Here is a 24,885-nt window from a genome sequence, read left to right as displayed (position 1 = left end):
TGTCAATCACTGCACACAGTCCACCACAAATCTTGATGATGTCATGTGAACAACACTCATCGAGAGAGGACATGTAAAGATTTGCTGTCATCACATAAGCACTTATATGTGAATTACAAGCTGTGAGTTGCCTTGGCAGTCATTCACTGTTGTCAAGCAATTTGAGAAGTCTGTTCTTTAGTTCTGATATGTGAAATATAAATATACTATGGGAGTAACCTGGAGAGTACACAATAACATGACTGTCACACACCCTATTCATGCATGCTTATAATGTGGGAGTGTCTATAGTTATGGTGGATAGCGGATGTTCCAATGCAGGTGGAGTCACTCCTTGTAGTGACTCTGAAATCTGGTATTACAGGCCAATCTAAGGCTTAGAAACAAGTTTAGAATCCCAGTGGGAAATTAGGAATCTCACCTTTTCCAATAGCATAATACACCACTTACTACCTCTGTAGGTATTATGTCAGACAAAAAAAGAAAGATCAAGGATTGTATGGGTCTGCTGCTCAGTGGAGAAGGTGAGCTGGTAACAGAAAATGATAAGAAGACAGAGTTGCTCAATGCCTATTTTGTTTCAGTCTTCACACAAAAAATAACATGTGACCAGGTGACTAGTGAAGTTACCAGAGACAATAAAAGGGAAGGGATGCAGATCAGGATAAGTAAAGAACATGTCAGAGATCTTCTGACCAATTTAAATGAATTCAGTTCAGCAGAGCTTGATGCTATTCACCCCAGCTTGCTGAAGGAATTAGCTGAAAAAATCTAAGAACAACTGGCAATAATATTTGCAAATTCATGGATGAAAGGAGATGTCCCAGAAGACTGGAGAAGGGTTAATGTAGTGCCCATCTTAAAAACGGGGGAAAGGAGTAGCCGGGGAACTATAAACCTATCAGCCTGATCTTGATATCTGGGAAGCTATTAAAGCATGTATTAAACACTCAGTTTGCAAATATTTGGAGGATGAAGGGGTGATCACTATCAGTCAGCATGGATTGATTAAGAATCAGTTATGCCAAATCATCTTGATTTCTTTATTTGACAAGGTAACTGGTTTGGTGGAGAGTGGGAATGTGATGGACATAATATACCTGGACTTTAGCAAGGCTTTTGACACAGTCCCACATAACATTCTCTTAAGTAAGCTGGAGAAATGTTGGCTTGGTAGAACTGCCTTATGTGGATACATTATTGGGTAAACAACCTCAAATAAAGAGTAATGGAATTATGTCAGATTGGAAGGAGGTCTCAACTGGGGCTCCATAGAGATCTGTTTTGGGTCCAGTGTTTTTTAACATCTTTATTAATGACCTGGATGTAGGAATAGAGACCATACTGATCAAATTTGCAGATGGCACAAAGCTAGGGGGTTTGCAAACTGTGACAGGGCGTACCTCACCACTGCGGCATCTCCTGCTGGCTGTCTGGGAAATTAGCATGGATTCCTCTTCTGGTGGTGTCTCGCCTGCTGTCACCTTTGTTCCTGGACCCACATCACTCCTCAGACCATGGTGTCCTCTTCAGCAACACTGCCCTCCAGCTGTGCCACACTCCATATCCCCCTCCCTTCCAAGGAGACCAGCAGTCTATTTGTCCAGCCACTCCCTACAGTGGCAAACTGCAGTCCACTGTCTAGCCACTTCCTTCAGTGGCTCCAGCAGCCTCTTAGCCCTTCCATCAGGGCCTCAGTCTGCAGATCCCTGCAGCCTGCCAGGAGCTACCTTTAGCTCTCTGAGTCTCTGTCTGTAGCACTGCTTGGTCCTGGGTGCTTGCTGCCCTCTGCCTGTAAGGCAGCAAGTCCTCCTCCCATCTCAAACTCCAGGGAATCACTCAACTCTGCTCTGCCCTGCAGGTCTTTTTACATGAGCCTGCCAGGCCATGATTGGCTACTCCTCTCAGCCCCTTTCTAATTGGCTGCCTCCTGCACAGCCTCCCTATGGCTGCTTTTAACCCCTGTTCTACCAATGATGGGCAGCTGACCCATCACACAAACACACTGGAAGATAGAGCTAATATGCAAAGGGATTTTGATAAACTGGAGAACTGGGCTATAGACAACAAAAATTAAATTAAAAAAAAGACAAATGTAAGGTACTACACATGGTGGGGAGGGGGAACCAAATGCACAAATAGAGAATGGGGGATAACTAGCTTGGCAGCAGCACTGTTGAGAAGGATCTGGGAGTTGTATTGAATCACAACCTCAACATGAGTCAACAATACAATGCTGTTGCAAAAAAAAAAAAAAAGCAAATGCAGTTTTGGGTTCCATTAACAAAGGCATAGTATGCAAATCAGGGGAGGTAATAGTACCATTCTATCAGTGCTGTTTAGGCCTCAGCTGGGCTATTGTGTCCAGTTCTGGGTGTAGAGAAACTGGAAAGGATCCAGAGGCAAGTGACAAAGATGAAGAAAGGGATGGAATGCAAGCCATATGAGCAAAGACTGATGGAACTGGTTATGTTTAGTTTGGAAAAGAGGAGATTAAGAGGAGGATATAGTAGCAGTCTTCAAATCCTTGAAAGGCTGCCATAAAAAAAGATGGAAAAAAATTGTTCTTTCTTGCCACAGAGGGAAGGACAAGAGGCAATAGTTTCAAGCTATAGCATAGCAGATTTAGATTAAATCTCAGGAAAAACTTCCTAACTGTACAAACAAATTGACTAGGGAAGTCGTGGAAGTTCCTTCTTTGGAGGTTTTCAAAAAGAGGCTGGATAGCCATCTGTCTTGGATGGTTTAGACACAACAAATCCTACATCTTGGCTGGGGGTTAGACTAGATGACCCTTGCTGTCCCTTCTAACCCTATGGTTCTATGACTCAATAATTCTATTGTATGATTCTACTTGGTACCTAATTTTACCGATGCTGGTGTCAGGCTGGGACAGACCTGTCTACATAGCTCAACTAAAAGCCTGAAAAAAGTCCGTATGTTATATTTAAAATATACATGCATGCAACATAAAATGGGTATCATACTACACAATGTACTACCCCCGGAACACACATGTGTACGCCTCCGTTGATTCCCATCAAATCTATCAGTTACTTCCTAGTACACAAGGCATCAGGTTTGCAGGATCAGGCCCCAGATTTGTTTTTAAAATATCTTGGAAGTGTAAAACAATACACTTACAGCTAAGTCACTGACTAAGTCTCCTGTCAAGTGCTATGGGGAAAATTTTGCATTGAGGAAGAGCCCCATATTATAACAGATATACAAATAAGTGTTTTAAAAGATAAAATATAACAATAATGGATCACACACTCATGAAGGCCAAATGCTGTGTGTTATCCAACTTTTTAACTGCAAATGGCTTTTCAGGTTTAATGTCCAGGGGTTCAGAATCTTAGCTTGGCTGCCCTCAGAAACTGAGAATGTGTTTGTTGAAGCTGAGGCTGGAAGAGTTGTGACAGGAATGAATTCTCCATTAGAAGAGAATGGGCAATGTCATTCCTAGCTAACAGACTCCACAGAAACAACAGAAACCCTTCATGTGCCCTTTGATAGCATCGCCTCTCAGATGGCTGAAGAGAAATTGAGCAAGGAGGGGAAAGGGCCAAAGAAATTTGAATGGGAGTAAAATTGATTGGGGTGATGATGTGGAAAAGTCCTGTGTGGAGAAAACACTATATATAAATATGTAAGTAGTTAAGTTTGTGTTAATTGCTGGCATTAATAGCAAACCTACTTAAAGCTGAGGCGTGTGTCCCCCAATACTCCCTTTCCCTCCCCATACCAGGTCCCCCATTCCTCCTATCTCTCATGCCAAGGGCTCTGTGTATCCACACATCTCCCCCTCCATCCCCATGCCAGGGTTCCCCATTCTTTCCCCTGTGCCATAGATGCCACATCCCCCATCCCCACCCTCTTCCCTTTTCCCTCCCATGCCAGGACCTCAAAACTACTTTCTTCTCCTGGAATTGGAAGGGATAGGCAGACAGTTGATGTCTTCTGTCTTCTCTTCCCTCCACCCCACCATCCAATATGCTTCAGGGAGGCAGCACAGTAGGAAATGCAGCCTTCTCTTCTACCTCTACAATCCCCTGCTAGGTCAGCAACCATCCCACAGCAGTTAAACAATTGCCAGACATACAAGCATCCTCAAATTCAGATAGACATACAGAGAAGTGTAATTAAGTTGAGTGTCGGACCTCACTTTGCTCACCCACTTAAACAGGTTAAAAATGAATTCTCCAGATAATTATAATATAAGATGAAATGGCAAAGTGGCACTGTATTAACACCATGACAAACTGGAAATATTAGTTATGTTTAAAGGATTCATAATCCTATATATTTACAGAAAATGTATACAAATTATGTAAGCATCATCTTCCAATATTTCTTCAGATCTCACACCTTCAAAAATACCACACAATCTAACATTAAGACAATATTTAGGATTCTTGTGGGATTCAATCCACACTTATTTTAGAGAATTGTTTTGGAAGGATCTTATCCAAAGCCTATTGAAGTCACTGGAAAGACTGTTATTGATTATCTGGATCAGGCTATAAGGGCAGATATTCTCTCTCTGCCTTTGTCTCTTCTGGCCATTGTGGAAGATCACTTTTTGAATGGTACAGTGCTGCTAGGCTGAAAAATATGGAACTTGAGAACTTTATCCTGCAAAGCCTTATGCCAGTGAGTAATTGTTACTTACCTGAGGAGTCCCATATTGACTTCAAAGATGACTTATATAATAGTTGAGCCAGATGGTTTGCAGGATTTAGAATTTTGTTTGTGTTTAATTTGGATGAGGACAGTGAGGTAGTCATTGGGGATTCAGAAATGTCCTTCCTATGGGCCCAATCCTGGGGGAAGAAGGGTGTCTAAGAAGTGCTTGGCACTTTCAACTCCCATTGGTATTTAAATGAGAGTTAAGTGTGTTCACCATCTCACCCAAAATTATGGTGTCATGGTCATTTTATATATTCAGTAGTAGGCCCACTGTTCTCAGTGTTTCATTCATGTGCTAAACTACCTGCCTTCTGTTATAAAACTGCTTCCACATGGAAGTTCTCTTGGGACTTTAATTTCAATCCTAGCTGAGACCACTAAACTCACTCTGTGTTATTTAGCACTTCAAGCTAGACAGCAACTTGGCTGTAGAAAGGAACAGACAGTGTTTTATTCACCATTAAACACAGACACCTTTTAAACTGTTCACTGTGCATTTTTATTAAAGAAATGGCATTTTACTGGCACAGAGCCATTTTACATAAGTATTTCTCGGTCAAGATCCAATAACGTAGAACATCCTGAATAACATTAAAAGAACTATATAACAAGATTTGTATGTCAGATTATATTAAAGTGAGAAATTTAAGGTAGCTTAGTTTGAAAATTATTGTAGTGTATGAACTGGATCTTGCTCAAATATATAGAAAATAAACCATAAATACACACATGCAGAAGTTAGTTATCTATTCCAGATGTATGGTTTTCTTTTCAATGTTCATAATTTCCTTTTGGTAAACCCAGTCACTTTCCCTCCCTTATATTCTGGAAGGGGAAAGGAGATATATTCACACACTGACAACCTTGTAACTATTAAGTTATCAGTATAATTCAGGATGTCCTCTTGTCGTCATTGTGCCCTTGGTATAAGCTGTCGGAGGCCTGTAGATCTGAAGTAGCAAAACATTGAGGCCTGGTCTACACTACAAACTTAGGTCAACGGAATCTGCCTTATGTTAACCTAATAATGTTAATAATGTGTCTACACTACCAGGTCCCTTCTGCTAACCCAATTCACCTGTTACGTTTGACTTAATTACTCCACCTCTGCGAGAGGCATAGCACTTAATTCGATGTTGATGGGTCAACAGAGGGGCAGTTTAATGCAGTGTTGTGTAAATCGACTGAATTGGCCTCCAGAAGGTGTCCCATAATGCTCCGCTATTACCGCTCTGGTGATTGTTTTAAACTCTGTTGCAGAGCAGGCAGGTACATAGGAAATAGCCCCTCCCCTGTTAAAGCCCCAGGCACTCTTGAATTACGATTTCCTGTTCGATCAGCATGGAGAGCTCGCCAGCCCAGCTGGTCATGATGACTTAATGCCCAAAACGTGCTCCAGCCTGGAATACCCAGGAGGTGGTGGATCTCAGTGATCTGTGGAGAAAAGAGTCTGTGCAGGCACAGTTCTGATCGAGCCATAGAAACGTAGACATCTACACAAAGATCGAGTGGGGCATAGGGGAGAAGGGGTACAACAGGGACACACAGCAGGGACACATGAAAATCAGAGAACTTCAGCAGGCGTACCAGAAGACAAGGGAGGTGAACACTCATTCTGGTTCTGTACCACAGACATGCCGCTTCTACAATGAGCTGCATGCAGTTCTGGGTGGCTATCCCACCACTACCCCCAAATATAGCATGGACACCTCCCTGGAGTCTGAGTCCCGAGCTACCTCAGGCAACAATGAGGAGGACATTTTGGATGAGGAAGAGGAGTAGGAGGAAAATGGGAGACAGGCAAGTAGGGCATCCTTTCTCCCTGAGAGCCAGGAGCTATTTTTAACCCAGGAGCAGTCCAGCTGGTGGCAGGACAGTATCGTGGCTGAGCATGATGCCAGAAAGAAACCTCTGGTAAACATGCAACTCCAATTAAACTGTAGGGGTTACATGCCCTTATGTTTTATGTTTAATATGAAGAAAAAGTGAGGTGCAGTGGATATCTGCTTCCCAATGGCCACTCCAGCTATGCAGAGGGTGCCCCCTAGAAAAGACTGTTTATGTGCATTGGGATAGCCCGGGAGTCCTCCATGGAGATCTCTAGGAAACTTGTATGAAGGTACTCTGCAATCCTTTGAAGAAGGTTTCTGGGAAGGGCTGCATTATTTCTTCCACCTTGGTAGGAAACTTTCCCACGCAACTCCAGTATTAATTCTGCTGGCATCATTGCAGTATGCAGCATAGCAGCATAAGGACCAGTCTGCACCCAGACACTTACAGCATCTGCTGCCTTGCTGCCCTTGTTACCCTCCAGAGATTGATATCAAATAGGGTCACCTACATGAGATGATGGAAGTTTTCATTACAAGCGCTCATACCACAAACAATAGACGATGTGATCCCCCACACATGGTGATGTCCAGGTTCGTCAACTACAGTTTCCCTAACATGCCAGAGGTTAGGGGGAGGGAGCATTTTTCACCTGCCCACCTGTGTTCCCAACACAGATTGCCCACAAGTTGCAACACAAGGCCTGTTGAGCATGCCACTGAGCCATGTTCACCATGGCTGGAACAGGATACCGGTTCATTGAATAGTTAGGGATAATAATTATGGTCTGGCTTGCATTTCTGTGCTTTCACAGACAAGCTGACTTGGTTTCTCTTCTCCCAATTTTATCACACCGTTTGCCCAAGATTAAATTATTTTCCTGGTCTTTCAGTTTCTTTGTTTGTGCAATAAAGTCATTGTTTGAGAATGAAATACTCTTTATTTATCCCAAGCATGGGAGGGTCGGGGAGGGCAGGGGAGGTACAGGGAAATGGATGTAACCAAGGGGATGGTATGGGAAGGCACAACCCAGATAAGCAGTGCACGTTACTGTGGCTCATTGCTGAAACAGGTTTTCCAAGCCTCCTTGAGACACAGAGCTCCTCACTGGACTCTTATTGCCCTGGTATCTGGCTGCTCAAAATTAGCTGCCAGTCTATCCATCTACGCCCCACCCCTGTGGAAATGTAACCAATCTCACTGCTCAGATATCAAATTCTGAATACTCAATACTTGCAAGGAGCTGCTTGCAAACAAGCTACAGGAAATATTAAGTGAATATTATTAAGTTATTAAGTGAATAATTGAGCAATACATTTTTTAAAATGTGATCTACTCATTAACAATATGTAAACATAAGAAGGTGAAACTCATCCAGTAAATTAATCAGTACTCACTATTCTCCTATTCTAGTAATTAATGACTCATTGTCAAGTTGGCAGGAGATAGTAAGTTGGGACCTATTCTGGCTCCAGTATTATTCAATATTTTCATAAATGACTTGGAGGCTGGAGTGGGAAATATGCTAATTGCATTTGTGGATAAATCCAATGCTGAAAGGAATTAAAAAGTTGGGCTTGTGGGGCAAGGGCAGGATTAAACTGCATGTTGATGTTCTTAAATTACAAACTCTTTTTTGGACAAGGACTGAGTTTACCTTTGTGTCTGTACAGTACCTAGCACAATGGGATGTCAACCCTGACCATGAACTCTGGGCAGGACCTTAATATATTAACATTAACAAAAATGATAAATTGGAGTAAGTGACTGAAATAAATAATACTCGATTCAATAAGTACTTCAGATAAGAAGAAATAATCAAATGCCCAAATTCAAAATGAGAGAACTCCCTAATTTAGAACTACAGCAGAAGATCTAAGCATTTTAGGGTGATAAATTAAATGGGTCAACAATATGACACTTTCAAAAATGGTAAACGCTATCGTGGGTTGTAATAAAAGGAATATCGTAAAACAAGCAGGGCAATTATGCTATATTACATGGTACCTCTGGTTGCAGTACTGTTTTCAGTTCTGGATACAACTCAGAAAAGCACATAGAAAAAACTGAGATATTAGGGGGAAGCACTGGTTTTATCAAGCTTGGAAAGGAAGACCTAAGTGAAAAGATTTAAGAAGTTGGGCATGTTCAGCGTAGAGAAAAGATGAGACACAATAAAAGTAACAATAAATAGGTGCTGTTAACAGGACATGGCTCACAATCCTCATGTTAACCATTATTAAACAAGAAGTTGTTGGATTAAGAGAGAAGTTTAACCTAAGTTTTGTGGCAAACTTTAACTGTGTTTAACCACACACCACCTCTTGGAGTTTGCCAGCTAAAGGGGTCTGAACTTCTAAGGAGCCCTACTAAAAAGACTACAACTAAGATGACTACCAGAGCCCTTTGATATACCCAGCATGCTTGGAATCAGAAGTGGAGAGAGAAAGAACAAGAAACTCCAGCTGATCTGCACAGCGATCTGGACATGCAGTCCACTAGTCGAAAAACAAGCCAGTGTTGAGAAAGCCTGTCTTCAGACAAAAAAAGAGAGTTTTGAATTTGGAGAGACTGTGCTTCTCAGAGATTCCCTGCTGATTGACCCCTTCCTCCAAAAGGAATTTTTGTACTGCTCTTTTATTTTAGCTGCATGAGGCCGCTCCAGCACTATAATGACCAGCATTCAGAAAGAGAGATCTGACCCGGCACTGCCTCCAAGAGCCAGCCAGGAGAATTCCAGACCAGGGAACCAGTGAACTTGGTTGGAGATAGGAGAGGCCCCTGCCCCACATATGGGTGAAGAACAAATAAGGTGACTTTTCTTTAAACCAGCCAATGCCACAGTGCTACAACACTTCATCTCAGGACATGCAACCTCAGCTTACCTTCTGCCTTGGCAACATGTCTGGGAGAGAGCTGGGCTTTGGAGAAGTTTCTGAGTGTTATGAGGCAGAGTGTTATTTTATTTATAAATGTTTATTAATGATTATTTATTCTGAATCCCTTCCTTCCCCAGATTCTGTTCCCAATAAAGTTCCTCCCAGTTTGTTTTAGTTATTTTTGATGTGTCATTCCTTTGCTGGGGTTTGTGTTATTTACCTTATTGTCTCCTGTAAGCTGGGCTTTATACTCCTTGCCAGCTTGTAGTATCATTTTTTTCTCAAGGGACAGCACCTCTGTGTATCTGGCACAGAGAGGAACCACTTTGAGTGGAGGCACCCGATACCCAGGACCAAACTTACACAAGGAGAAGGGAGAAAGCAAACAGCTGGGAGATAAAAGGGAGGAAGCTTATGCCAACACTTCAGGGGAGGAGCTACCTATGAGAAGTGGCAATGGAAACAGTTGCCAATGGAATATCTTTCAGCTATGGAAGGCTGAATTAAACATACATTTAGTAGGGGTGGTTTGTGAGTAGTAGAATCAGTCCAGCTACCATATAGAAAAAAGGATTATGTAAGTTACTAGAGGTCTTTTTCCAAATCAAATGATTACATAGTCCATTATAATGCAGACTGATGGACCTGAACTCCGTTTTTGCATCTTGGCAGAATAACATAAAAGTCTAATAAATATTCATACGTATTGAAGATGATAATAGGCCAGATTTTGACAACCTCCACTGCTATTTGTTTGCCTCACCTACAGACACCTTAATGATTTCTTCCATGCTGTCTTATACATGGAATAACCTCCACTGCCTTAAACTTTGCTACAGTGGATGATTCTCTAATTGGCAATATGGGGATATTCCCACACATGTAACTATATTTTTAATTAATGCTAAAGGGACATCCATATATAATTCCCACATACATTTAGAACTCAGTGTAATGGAGAGATGGAGGGCTGACTGGACAATTCTCTTAATAAAATAAAAGTAACTAGTTTAAGGACAAAAGGGAAAGGAAGTGTGCATTTAATGTTGTTAACAATGTTTACCACACAGTTATTAGATGTATCCCAATAAACTATAATAGCAAAGGACTACTCAATGGGAACTCTGAGGGCTCAGCATCATAGGGTCAAGCTGTATCTTTGCATATTTAATGTTTTGTTTGATGTTTACGTCCTTAATACAAGTCATAGAAAAGTCTGGGATTTTTTAAGTGAATAAAACATGCTCTCTGAAAATTATTTGATCTTTGTCTCAGAATTTTTATGATTGAAAAAATCTCATTTTACCAATTTTAATATTATAATATTTATTGCACATAGTATTTGGTGAGCTATATGAGAGAAAATCTATTTTTCCCCCTTGATTTATTTTTATCTCAGTTCCCAGCTCTGCCTGTTTGGGAGTAGATGACAGAAGCATTGACATTTCCACAAGCCAATGGCACTATTCAGTGCCATAGACCGACAGGTGGAATTGACTGCCTAGACATCACCATTTGATAACCTTGCTAAGTGACTTGCCAACTCTCGATAAACTTAGAATACAAGAAAAATGCATTTTAAACACTATACATAATTAACAATGTAAAGTCATTCTGTTAACATTTACATTGTAGGAGCATGCTAACACTTTCAGGAGAAAAGTTCTAATATCATTTATGAAAACTGCATATTTTTCCAGTCACCAAAATACAGAAGTTGTGTGTTGGAAGTAAAAGTTTTGAGTCTGAAGGATAATTAGAAAAATACTAATTATATTTAGGTAAATTCAGATGCCTAACTGAAACTGCATGAGCAAACTAGAGAGGGAAAAAATTAATTCCAGTTCACAAGGGTTCCAGTAAAACCTCTCCCACCACAAAGCTGTGAAAGAGAACAAATTCTTATTGATCATTGTGTTGATTGTATCTCAGGATCTTTTGCCTAGCAACTACTGAGAGTTGCTGGCTTTTACGAAGTAACCCGTTCATGTGTGACACATACACCACAGAAGGAAAGGTTGGCTATATCACATAAAGGTCCAGTCCTGCAAACTCATGAGTATATGAGTAACTTTAATTAGAAGTAGTAGTCCCATTTAAAGTATTCATATAAATGTTTGGAAGATCTGGCCCCAATAAGGTACTTAAAATAATACAAAGGATTGAAGGAATATGATTTTCAAACACTCAGTCTTCTGTGTATAGTAACCTGTGGAAACTGCCTGTAGTATTTTCTCTTACTGACAAGGAAAGTCCAGTACTAGTGGAAAAAATATATATTTACTTGGAAGATAAATGTTTACATTTCTAAAGAGGTGTAAGGGAATTCAGGTACTCAAATATATAGTTGATGGCTAAGTCACATGTCTACATCACAGCTACCATTTTGCAAATGAAGAGATTAGTAAGAGAAGTGTCTGTATAAATGTACTGTATGTGGATAGGACATAGACCCTCTAAGATTCAAATTTATATGCCAAAATTGTTGACAGTAGCTACTCTAATAATTAGCAGCAAGTTCTCACAACACTTGAATCACAAACTTTGGGGGTCACCTCATCTAAATCAATGCTGGAGGTTGTTCAAGTCATACTGTATTGCAGAATTATAAAATGGACATATAATAAATTCTGTGATATCCTCAACTGGCATTGACAGAACTCTACTGTAACTTTACATGACTTTTGATTTACTTTATGGGAAAAATGAAGTATACATTGTGGAGGTGACAGTGATGGAAATTCTCAGAGGGAGGCTTTGTTGTGCTAATAAAGCAATTCAGATGGAGTTTAAGCTCTCTATTATTTCATCAACTGCAGAAGCAGAGCCTGCAAGGACACTAAATTTTTTCTTCCAAAGCATAATTTGGTGACTACAACTTGCGGGCCAAATCCTGCTAGCCTTCCACATAAGCTGGTAAACCAAATCAGTACAAAAACCACAGAGTCAGCTAGTCAGATCCCAATTTCCTTGGTCACAAAAAAATAGACAAACCTGTTATATTTTCCGTCTCAGGGTTTCCTGCTCAAACACAAAGCCCTGGGCTTAGAGAACATCCTTCTTCCAGGCAGTCTCCTCCCCCTTATAACTAGAGACACTGCTTTTATAACACCTCTTTGCAGCACCTCTGTTCCTATCAACTCCCTCTTTGCCAGAGACATGGCATGTCTTTGCACCAACTCACAGTCCCACTGATGGATGACTCACATATATAGTAAGGTGACTGCACCTTCTATAAACAGAATAAAAGTAACTCCCACTTCCTGCCCACCAAACATCCTCTTTCCTTCTCCAAACCCATTTCCTCCAGGAATCTTTTCTTCCCAATCTCATCACACTTTCCCTGCCACAACTGTTGTCTCGTGTCTTATCACTGTTGGTCTTGATTAACTTAGGGACAGATTCTGCCACCTTTATTCAAGGTGAGTAGAATGTTACTTCTTAAGTAGTCCTATTGATTTCAATGGTACTACTTTCTGAGTAAGGCACTTCTCATCCTGGGGGTGACAGAATCTGGTCCTTACTTTGTAGATGCTTGAGGGCAGGGATGTTTAACTTACTCTATATTTGTAAAGTACTATATGAATTTACAACACTGAATAAAATAAAATAAATATAAAATTTTAAAAATAGGTTAGAGAATTATAAGACTAAGTATGAAGTTCAACATCATCCTGGCCCCTCATGCTGTAGGGGCTACAGTCACAAAGAAATGTAGACCTGCCAACACTGAGCATCACCATGCCTAACTTTTAGGTGCCTAGAAAATCACTGGGAATCACAAAGCCTTAATTAAGCACCTAGACTCCTTTTACGATGAAAAGGGAGAGGAAGGTGCCTCAGAAAGAATTCACAATAGCCAGCATGGCTAGGCAGCTCCCTGCCTAAGATAGCCAATGGGAGATGCCAAGAAGAGGGGTATGTTCTAAGTCTTGCTCCTCTCAGGGAGGTCAACATCTAAATCGAGGCTTTTGGGAGGCACCTCACTGCATTTGGGATTCTCAGCTGCTAACCCTCTCTTGGAGTTGGGTTCCTACACTGATTTTTTTTTTCCGTTTGTTTTTTGTTTTGGTTTTTGTAAGAGGCCAGGAGAGGCTTGTGACTTTGAGTCCAGTGGTTAGGGTACTTAACTGGAATGTGGAAAACACACTGTTCAAGTCCCCGACTCCTCCACCTGGGAAGCAGGAAGGAGGGAGGAAAGAGAGTTGAACAGGGATCTGTCACCTCTCAGCTGAGTGCAGTAATCAGTAGACTATTGGATATTCTGATGTGAGGCTCCCTCAGTCTCTCCTGTTGACGCTGTGGATCTGGTAAGTGCTGAGCATGCTTACTGGATCAGGCCCCACAAGTGAGTAAAACAGAGGAATGCCTATCTTTTCCCCATTTGGACATTGCTCCGAGGCTTCATGTGGGGTGCCTGCTGCTTGTAGACAGGCAGAAACATAGGTGCCTAGGGAAATTTTACTGCAAAAAAATTAGGCACCGAGCAAGTTTAGGTACCTACAGGGTTTGGCAGCAGCTGAGCAGGGGTTTTGTGAATGTCAGTGGGGCCTAATTTTGGAATTTAGGTGCGTAAGGTGGCAGTTAGGTGCCCAAGTCTTTTTGTGAATCTAGTTCTAACTGACTAGGGAGGAGGTGAAGGGCATAAGGGCTCAAAGGGTAGGCCACGGTCCCATTTCCCCTTCTGTGGCAGAATGTATGAATCAGTATGCTAAATCACTTAAAGAACTATAGGAGCATATGCCTTCCTGTGGGGTGGTGCAACTAGTTTTGCCTATGGGACACAACTAAGGCCATAATTTTCAGTTACACTAGCAGGAATAAAATTATAAAGGTTCTCAATCCTAAAATATTAAGGGTAAAATTTTCAAAAGTACCTACATGACTTCAGAGGTTACGTCTTATTTTCAAACATGGTTTAGGCCTAATTCCTATCGACTTTCCTAAATGCCTTGGGCTTCAATTTTTTATAAGGTAGTTAGACAGTGGTGTGCGCAGTGTTACAATGCCTAACTGATTTAGGAGCCTAAATCTTATTTTCAAAAGGCATTTAGGTTCTTAGGATCTGTCAATGGGAGTTTGGCTCCTAAGTGCCTGAATCCTTTTGAAAAGGAGATGTAGGCTCCTAAATCAGTTAGGCATTAAAACATTGAGTGCAGCAACTCCTAAATACCTTTAAAATGTGGGCCTAAATCGCTTTTGAAAATGGGACTTAGGAGTGTGAATCACTTAGGCACTTTTGAAAATTTTAGCCAAGATGATCACCAAATGTTGTCAGGCAAAAGACCACCTTCTGCCCAAGGGATAGCATTGCATGACTCGGTGCATGATTGACATTCTTCACCTTCCTTTGAAGCATGCTGACTGCTGGAGACAGGATACTGAAATAGATGAGACATTAATCTGTAGCAATGCGTTTAAAAATGCTAGTCACCATTTTATGCTTGTCCATGATATGCATGCTAAATAAAGGACTAGGAAGTTCTTTTGAGGCAGGATAGAGGAGAACATCAGAAAGCATATAAAGTCATGTGTGAGTTAAATACTGACTGTGGTTGGCAGTTAATAGGCATTGTTCATGTAACTCAAGGACAGTTTATGGCCCTATGTGTAAATCTTCAAAACAGTAGAAATAGTCCAGAATTTATTTTCAGTCTCTCACAAACATTAAACCATATGCTGTTCTGTCTATGTGAATAAGTCCAACTGATGTCAGTAGGTGTTCCACTGCATATCAGGGCCAATCTATGGATCTTTGAGTGTGAAACCAATGGTTGTCTTTAATTAATTTCCAGTATAAATCCTGTCCAAAGCTCTCTCTCTCTGATTTTATGGTCTTAAAACCCGTGTATATTCTTCAATAATCATTCTAATAGCATCTATTCTTCAGTGAGTGAGGTAATATATTTTCTTGGACCAACTTTTAAAGAGTAGAGATTGTTCTTTGTATTTATAAGATATATTATGTCACCCACGTCTCTCTTAGGCAACGTCTACACTACCCGCCAGATCGGCAGGTAGTGATCGATCTACTGGGGATCGATTTATCCCGTCTAGTGTAGATGCGATAAATTGATCCCTGATCGCTCTGCCATCGACTCCAGAACTCCACCACTGCAAGAGGCGGAAGCGGAGTCGACGGGGGAGCAGTGGCCGTCGATCCCGCGCCGCGAGGACACGAAGTAAGTGATTCTAAGTCGATCTAAGATGCATCAACTTCGGCTACGCTATTCTCGTAGCTGAAGTTGCGTATCTTAGATCGATCCCACCCCCAGTGTAGACCAGGCCTAGTATCCTGGGACCAACATGGCTACAATAACACTGCATATCTACTCCTCAGTGTTATTAAGGACCTGTACTGAAATCTGGCATGTAAGGCCTTCAGATAGAGGCCACCCCTGTTCTTCACTTTCAGTATTTTCTAATAAAATTGATTCTGCAGACTCAAGTTAAAGGAAACCCAAATATGTATGTTTCAGATTCTTTCTTTCCTCTTCCAAGCAAATGAAAAAGCCACCACACCCCAAAACAGCTGTGATTTTTATAATGAAATTTTGCAGGCAATTAGCTTGTAATGCAGAATAATCGGTTTAGGTAATTTAAATTGGACAAGATGCTGAGGTTTAAAAGCGGCTACTGCACACTCGGTTTTCTACTGGTGTGTTTACTGTGCATTAAATACTGTGGGTATACTGTTATTACAACACAGCAAGTCCATGTTTGGAGGGCAATTACCATTCTGATGTAAAGGAATAATAGCAGAGATTGCTCTTTGTATTTATAAAACATAAAAGATGGTGATGTTGGAAAAGTGTCTAGTGAGCTTGCTCAATAACTGCCTTACATAAAGGAGTTTCACTCTGCATTAGGTGATGCAAATCCACCATAACCATTCCATTTTATTGTGCATACACAGTCATGGTATGTGCAATAACCACTCCTGAGATGAAGTTTAGGAAAAAAAATCTTCTTTATATTAGACAAAATGGTGCATGTGAAGAAGCCTTAAAACCCAATGCATTTCAACAGGGCTTCCCTACACTGACTTTAAAATTCTGAGATAAAAGAAAGGAATGACAAAGAATTAAGTGTAAAGTTACAAGTACATTTTCAACACCTGGTGCTGTGCACAAATGCACCAAACAAATGGCTTGTTACAAAATTGTTAAACAATGTTGTTGCAGATCAAATTCATTGCACTCATGCTAAAAATTTACACCAAAGGCCCAATTTAAACTCAGAGCAGAGGCATTCAGAATTAAGGGTTCAGAGCAGAGCTCAGGACCGAGTGGTACAAAGGGGCTGTAAAGCATGCTATGAGTTCCCAGTCAAGTAAAGCAGCCACAGTTAGCTCCTACACCACCCCCTCTGCAGCCTTGATACAGGGGTTGTACAGAGAAGTAAGGTTGGCTGTGAAGAAAACATCTGACCAGTATACAACAATGGATGGCTCTATGAAAGCATAGCCAGTGTTGTATTCATTTAGATGGAATATATGAGCCCAAAGCATCAAGGTGTTAACATAACTCAGTCACTGTCCAACATTAAACAGTTTCCAACAAGGTTTGGTATACAGAGACTTCAGCCTGCTTAGTATCATGGCAAAAACACCGTTTAACATCTTTAACCTTTTATTAAAAATACAGACGAGAAGGAAAAAACAGTTGAAGTATTTGAAATGTAAATTATTAAATAAGCCTTACATTTTAACATTGTTCCCTTTAGCAGGGGAGAGTTTTTAAAAGGAATAATCCCCTTGTTTGGCAGTCTCTCGGATGGTATTAAAGATGGTAATAACTTTTTTCTGGGGGTAAAAGAAGTTGGTTGAGATGGGCTGGAGCTGTCTTTGTTGCTGCTGTTAAAGTCTAATCCCATTTCCTAAAAGACAAAACAAGATGAACACACACAAAAGAGGGGTGAAAAGAATAATAAAGACAGAAAATGCAGCTTCTATGTCTGCTGTTGACTCTCACTTGCAACCTTGCTGCTAGAAAAACACAGGCACAGCACATGATCTTAGCAGCCACTCCAAGACCTGGCAAACTTGTACCAGCATCAGGCTGCTTACAGCATTAAGAATATAAGGCAAACATAAGATTGGCCACACCAAAGGTCCATCTAGCCCAGTTTCCTGTCTTCCAACAGTGGCCAATGCTCAGTGCCCCAGAGGGAATGAATAGAACAGGTAATCATCAAGTTATCCATCCCCCTGTTATCCCCCCAGCTTCTGTCAAACAGAGAATAGGGACATCATCCCTGTCATGCATTGTATTTCTGGTCACAGGCACACAAGCTGCAAAATATACAGCCTTGGCCATCTAAGACACACACTCATCAGATAGAAGGAAAGAAGGAGAGAGATAGGGAAGAGAAGAAATAAGGTAAGGAATGAAAAGGCTATGTTTTAGGTGGGGAAGACATTCTCACATTCCTGGTGGTGACTGGGATTTAGCCAGAGGCAGTAGTGGTGGTGATGTCATCTGGTACCTACCTTCTGCATGGTCAGGACCTCTCAGGACTAGGATCTTGAAAGCCTGTGGTCCCAGGAGGTAGTGGGGATGGCAGTCACGAGGATGAAGCTCACTCCAATAGCCAATTTTTCTCCTAAAGTATCTTTCTTTAAAGGACCTCAAAAGGACTGCTGGGTAGAATAGCTCATCCCTTTATTCTTTTGTCTGCTAGTTAGGCCTAGTTTCCAAATTTTGATTCACTGATTTCTGATCTCATCCTGTTCCTGTTTACCAGGGATTATCTCAACACAACCTTTGAATTGTATCAGTAGGCCCTTTTGTTTGTACTAATTCAATCTTTCTCTCTCTTTTTTGCAACTTTTCCCATCAACATTTGTTATAGGTTATTGTGATATTTTATGAATCTTCATTCACTTTTTACAGTTTAGCTCAAAGGTGAATCTGTAGGCCCAATTATTACAACACCAGTGAGGTATATTTTAGAGCAGCGTGAGGACGGCTCTAAAATATAGTAGGGGACAAATCAGCCACACTGACAAGCAGCCACATATGTCGCCCCCAATCACCAAAAAATATTGGGCACAGCTGAGGACTGATGATTAATGACTGGTCTACACAAAAACTTTACATCAGCACAGCTATGTCTCTCAGGGGTCTGAAAAATCCATACTCCAGAGAGATAGTTAAGCCAGCCTAACTCCTGGTTTAGACAGTGTGAGGTTGACTGAATTCTTCCACTTTAGCTACTGCTTCTTGGAGAGGTGGATTAACCAGTTCCTCTCACAATACAATCATATTTTAATCTCTCCGATCTTAAAAAAAAAACCATCCATGACCCCATTTGCCTCTTCAGCTACAGCCCCATCTCTCTTCCATTTTGATGCTTACTGAACGTACTGTTTGCAATTGCCGTCTGGAATTCCTTTCCTCCAATTCTATACTAGAACCTCTCCAATCTGACTTCCATGCCTTGAACTCCACTGAAACTGCTCTTGCCAAAGTCTTTAATGACCTCTTCCTACCCAAGATTCAGAACTAGTACCCCATCCTCATCCTCCTTGATCTGTCAGGTGCCTTCAACATGGCTAACCATGCTTTTTTTCTTGAAATCTTGTCTTACCTTGGCTTCTGAGAGTCTCTTCTCCTGGTTCTCCTACCTCTCTAATCCTTCAGCATGTTCAGAGGATGCTCCTCATCCACCTTCCAACTTTCTGGGGAGTTCCACAGAGCTCTGGCCTTTGTTCCCTTCTCTTATCCCTCTACACCTTATTTATGGGTTATCTCATTCACAAACACAAATTCAACTACTGTCTCTTTGACGACGCCTCACAGGTTCACCTCTCTCTGCTCCAGACCTGTCGCCTCCTCTCCAAACTTAAATCTTAGCCTGTCTCTTTGACATCTCATCGAGGATGTTTAGCCGTTGTCTAGAATGTCATCATCTCATGCTCAATATGGCTAAAATAGAAGTCTTAATCTCCCCCACCCCACTCCCCTGCCCAAGTCCTCCCCACTACCTCCTTTCTCGATCAGTGTACCACCACCCTGCCTGTCAGTCAGGTGCATAATCTGGGTATTATCTTCAAATCAGATATTTCTCTAGGTGTTCACATCCTGCGCTATGTCTAAATCTTGCTGATTCTTTCTGTATAATATCTCTAAGACATGGCCTTTCCTATCCATCTACACAGCTGACATTCTCCTCCAGGATCTCATCTACCTTCTCAATTACTGTAACACCCTTTTCTCAGGCCTCAACAAATGCAGTATTGCCCTACTCATACCTATTCTGAATGCTGCTGCAAAGATCATTCTTCCAGCCCATCACACCCCCTCTTTTTATCCCTCCAATGGCTCCCACTTCTCTACTGAATCAAACATAAGTTGTTTGTCTTCACTTTCAAGGCCCTTCATGGCCTAGTCTCACCCTACAGATTATCTCTGATTTACTATAAATATGTCAATTCCGGCCTCCAATCGGCCCATGATGGCAGCCTCCCTTGCTCACTTGCTAAATTTTCAAACAAGCACCTTCATGCTTTCTTCCAAGCTTCCCCCCATGCTTGAGATATCCATAAATATCTGCCAAGCTAACACATTATTCTCCTTCACATCTTTCTTTTAAACTCTTCTTTGCCATGATGCCTTCAAAATATTTGACAATGGCTAGGCTTCTGGTGTGCTGATACAACTGTCTATTATGCTGACTAATATTGTCTCATTATTCCCTAGTACTGTCCGTCTGTCTCCATCTGTTGTCTCTTGTCTTACACAAGATTGCAAGCTCTGTGGGGCAGGGATAATCTATTATTTTTATTTGTGCTGCTCTTACAACATTTGAGTCATGGTCCTAGGGCTCGTAGGCACTACAGTTATATAAATAATATTAATCTCTGGTCTTGTTTATTCTGTTATTGCTATTTACTGTTAGAGGGCCTTCCAGTTAAAAACTGGGGTCCTGTTGTGCTAGGTTCTTTATAAATTTCCATAAACCTCTTTCCCAGATTAGGTGTTTTTCTTTCTTTAAGACAAGGAGCTTCCGTTCCCCTTCCCCTCAGACTCACAAAAACATAGCCACACAGGAGAGAGCTGAAATAGCTCTCTTGGGCTGGGCACTCCAGGTTAGAGGGCAGGTGTTTCTAAGAAGTAGGGATTTTTAAGTGCAGGGAGAGATGAGCTCATTTCCATTCATTCTCTTTACCCTCAGGTAGTTCTGAGACTCACTGTTGCAGGTTTGATTTTCTTGGGGGACTAGCCATCTGTCTTAAGTTGACCTATACTGTGAATAGGCCAGCCTGCCACAGAGCCATCATCTGTGGCCTTTGAGGGCCTGCATAGCCCACAACATTATTGATACATTGGGCTTTTATTCCTTCTTGCGTGAAATCCTGAAATCCTCCCTAACTTTCATAAATCAAGTTTTGTGCAAATAACTAAAGTAGACATCAAAGTTTTATACAAAGGAATTTTGTCAAAGTATTCTTCAGGAAAATTAAATTGCATAAACCTCTTAAGTATCTCCAATCACTGTATTCTTTATTTTAAGATATGTACTGTGTTAACCAACTGTGAGTTTGAATGTTTGACTGATATTTTTGTTTTATTACATAATCTTATTTTTAAAATGTCTGGAATATTACTACAGCGTTTTTATAGTTAATCCTATTTACTAATACCAGTTATTGGGGGTGAATTAAAGCTAAATTTGGCCAGACCCACAAGCATTTCAAGGATCGCACCTGACGGCCTTTTCCCTCTCAGCTCCTCCGCCATCCCAGAATGTTTCCTCTAATCATTTACTCCACTCCCTTTTGAAGTCCTGAACATGGGTGCTGTCTCATGATAGTTTGGCAGTGTGGTGTATTTGCTTTAGTTGTCATCTCCTTAATGCAATATGTGCAACACACTGAGTGGGAATTACTCCCACATTATCACTCAACTGTCATCTTCCTAGGACTACCATTTTCCTGGTTATGGAGGTGGAAAGGGGTGGGGGTGGGGGGGATATTCCCTCCTCAATATTTGAAAGCAGAGGGAATGGAAAATTACTTCAACCCCATCCTCCCATTGTCCAGGCTGCTACTTATCTAATTCACTTTGGTATTTCTATAATGCACATCTCCTTGGTAATAAGTACCAAATGGCTAAGTAGAAAGCAGAAAGATAACCAATAAGGTATTCTGTCTGGCAAAGTTTCCACTCCTCCGACAACAGGTAGGATACTAACTTTCCTTCACCCAGCCTTTCAGCCCTGGGAGGACTCCATCCATTCTCCACTCTTCAAAAAATGCTTCCTCCTCTGCCCATGTGGGGTGGTGGGGTGGTCTTGGTGGCTATTTCTCTCTCATGCCACGTGAGGGGTTCTTAAAATCTCATTTTCCTCCATCCCAGTTGATTGTGGAGGAGGGGGATGTTGGTGCTTTCCTGCAGCTTCTCACATGAGCAGAAGTATTCCTGGTGGCTCCAAGACACTGTTAGGTCTTCTTTTGGAATCTTCTGGACAGTGCTATCAGGCAGAGAGAGGTGAACAATGGTCAGCATGTTCAGTATAAGGAGAAACAGCTCCTCAGCATGAACTACTGCTGAGTAACCATGAGTACAGGAGTGTTGGAACCACTCTTGCTGCTTCAGGCCTGCAGAATCTGTTAGTATAATACAGTGTATGTATGGTGGCACATATCTATGGAAATCCTCAAGTGTCTAACGTTTTTGTCCTCCTTTGTTAATTTTACCACTGTTCAAAATTAACCATAATAAAAAAAAAGTAAATTATCCATGGGCAGAGGGGTGATTGTAGCTTAGCATCCTGGAAATGTGGCACCACGTATTATCTAAAATTGTGTGATCCATTGCAACATGTAAAAAATGGCTCCCACCAATGACATGGCTAAGCAGTATGTGCTGACTACATCTTCTATCAGATGCAGATTGCAGAGGGCAACACTTAACAGCTGTGGCCTATAAATCCCCCTCAAATAATATATAAAAAAAAAGTAATACCAGGCTGCTTTTATAAAATAAATCAACACATCTGCTGGGAAGGGGAAGCATTGGAATATGCCCCCACTAAGGCCCAGGTGTTTACCAATACCTCTGTGTGTGTTTGAAGGACCGCCTACCCCAGGATGTCCCTTGATTTGCTGTTACACTCTCAGGCGCAAAATTTTTCGGTGCATTGGCCCGCAGTTATGCAAAGTATGGTTAATATCTCTAACTATGTTGCGTTTAATTTTTCATAAATTACACCCAATGTTTTCCTGCCCTTAATGCACACCCAAAAACAACTAACTGTATTCCAGACGAATGCCTCCTCCTTTACAGTGTTGCAGCACACGTTTAATCTGAAAAAAAGCTGCCTTTGCCACAGCCATTCAAGTGGGGCATCTATGCCAACAAAATATATATGCTATCCTATGTTACTAATAAAGCCAAAAGTCATTATTAGCTAGTGTCTGCAATTATTGCTGCCTTAACAATTTTATGTATGTTATATTATTTATATAAAAGGCCAACAGTAACCCTACCCACTGTGTCAGAGGGAGGATAAAAACCTAAGTGGTGACCCCTCACAACAAAATGTTGATTCGGAGTCAAGGGGGGGAATGTCACACCCCAATGGCCCCCTCCCACAGGGAGTCTCCGGGGAAGACATATCAGCATTGTATGTGGCTAACACTGGTGCAAGCATCAGAAAGCATTTTGGGGAGGGTCAAAGGTGTGTAAGTAAAGAGTGAAAGTTTCCTTTGCAGAATATGAGAGGACGGGGGGCTAGGGGCTGGGGAAAGAAGAGGAGCAAAGAACGGGTTAACTCAACACTTCAGCTAGCTCCGGGTGAAGATAAGATGCTGGCCCCGGCCCAAGGTCATGGGCTCGAGAAGAAATCAGCAGCTGCCCAGCCATAACAAGAGGAGAAAATAAGTTGAGCAGAGCTGCAGAGATAGCAGCAAGTACAGTGAGAGCACATAAGATGGCGACAGTGAAGGCCAATAGAAGGGAAAACAAAGTCTCTGGAGCCGGGATGTTTTGTGAAATTGAGTAGGCCACAGCAAGCTGGTTTGGACTGGCACAAAAAGCACCAGAAGCAGAGGTCCCTGAGTAGAATACCCACCCCAAAGAGCCCAGGACTTAAAACCCTCCTGAGAGCTGGAGCAACTTGGAGATCAACAGCAGATCCTCAGACTACCTGGGCCCAAGACACCACTCCCGTCCACTCTTCCCCACGTCTTCTTCTGATGTTACTCCCAGGCCTGGCCAGTCTCGGGTAGTGCATGTGTAAGTATGAAAGTGGGTTAGGGCTTGGGGCATTAACACTTTCTTTCTTCCCCTGATTGACGTGGGAGCATTCCCAGCACTCTCTGCTGTTTTTTTATTATTTTATCAATAAAGCTTTAAAACTTAGACACTTGGTGTGTTACGTCATCTCCTCCCTTAATGATCTTGTGGCATCAGCCTAATCACCTGATGCCCCAGACAAATTGGTAACTTAAATCTGTCACACTCAGCATTCCCAAATCTGGAATGCCTTAACTCCAGGCCCATGGCTGAAAGTCTGAAGGATCCGATCTTAATCTGCCACTGCCAATTATATTAGCTTTCACAGTTTCATGGGAAACAGTCTTCCTTATTAAAGGCAAACTTACACAACATATTTCATTATATCCTACTTACCGTAGCAACCAAAGAGATAATCACATTGCTGTCAGCAAACAACAAGAAAACTTGGAAAGTTGTATTTTCTTCTGGCTTTTCTTTTCTTTGTAATATCCAGTTAATCAAACAGCACTTTCCCTTTCATAGTTAAGAACCCTGGCCAATGACACAGCTGAAGCTAAAACTATTTCAAAGGGAGTGCAAGCTTTTGTTGGGATTTGGCTGGAAGTCATAGCTTAGTGGAAGGCGAGAGTGCTCCTTGCATTGTAAAGGAACTTTACAAGGCAAGGAACTTTAAAGAGGGTTGACAGCAAAAACTATTGGAAGATTAATGAGGATCCCCACAGCCTGGTCTTTTATGGATCACCAGTTTCTCTTTCATCAGCTATATGTACTGGGCAAGTAAATCTACTGCTAAAAAATATGAAAGGCAACTCCCACAAGCCTGTGTAAAGGTAAGAGTCCCAAACAAAAAAAGAGTTAACAGCATTCTACCAACAATGAAAGCCCTAATAAAACATCATAAAAATAAATACTGAGTATCATCATCATTGTGCCTGCCAATTAGTCATTTTGCTATTCACTGCCATGTAGCTCTGGGACTGTCTTTTCTCAAACATAAAGAAGGGTGGTTAATCATATTGCTGTATTGATCTTTTATTAAGCACTATGCTAAACCTCTAAGATTGTTAATAAAATTATAATGTATTTATGACACCCAGCATTTAAGTATAGAGTTATGACTCAAAGTATATCTAGGCACTGACACATATTAATGAGGTGAGGCAAGTTCAGACTATTCAAACATATTTATCATGGTAACAAAATGTGTAATATATATAAAATCTTAGGAATAGATCCAT

The sequence above is a fragment of the Eretmochelys imbricata genome, chromosome 3 (assembly GCF_965152235.1).
Source record: "Eretmochelys imbricata isolate rEreImb1 chromosome 3, rEreImb1.hap1, whole genome shotgun sequence".
Classification (NCBI taxonomy): Eukaryota; Metazoa; Chordata; order Testudines; family Cheloniidae; genus Eretmochelys; species Eretmochelys imbricata.
The sequence above is the reverse complement of the archived record's forward strand: the minus strand, read 5'-3'. Positions refer to the sequence as shown.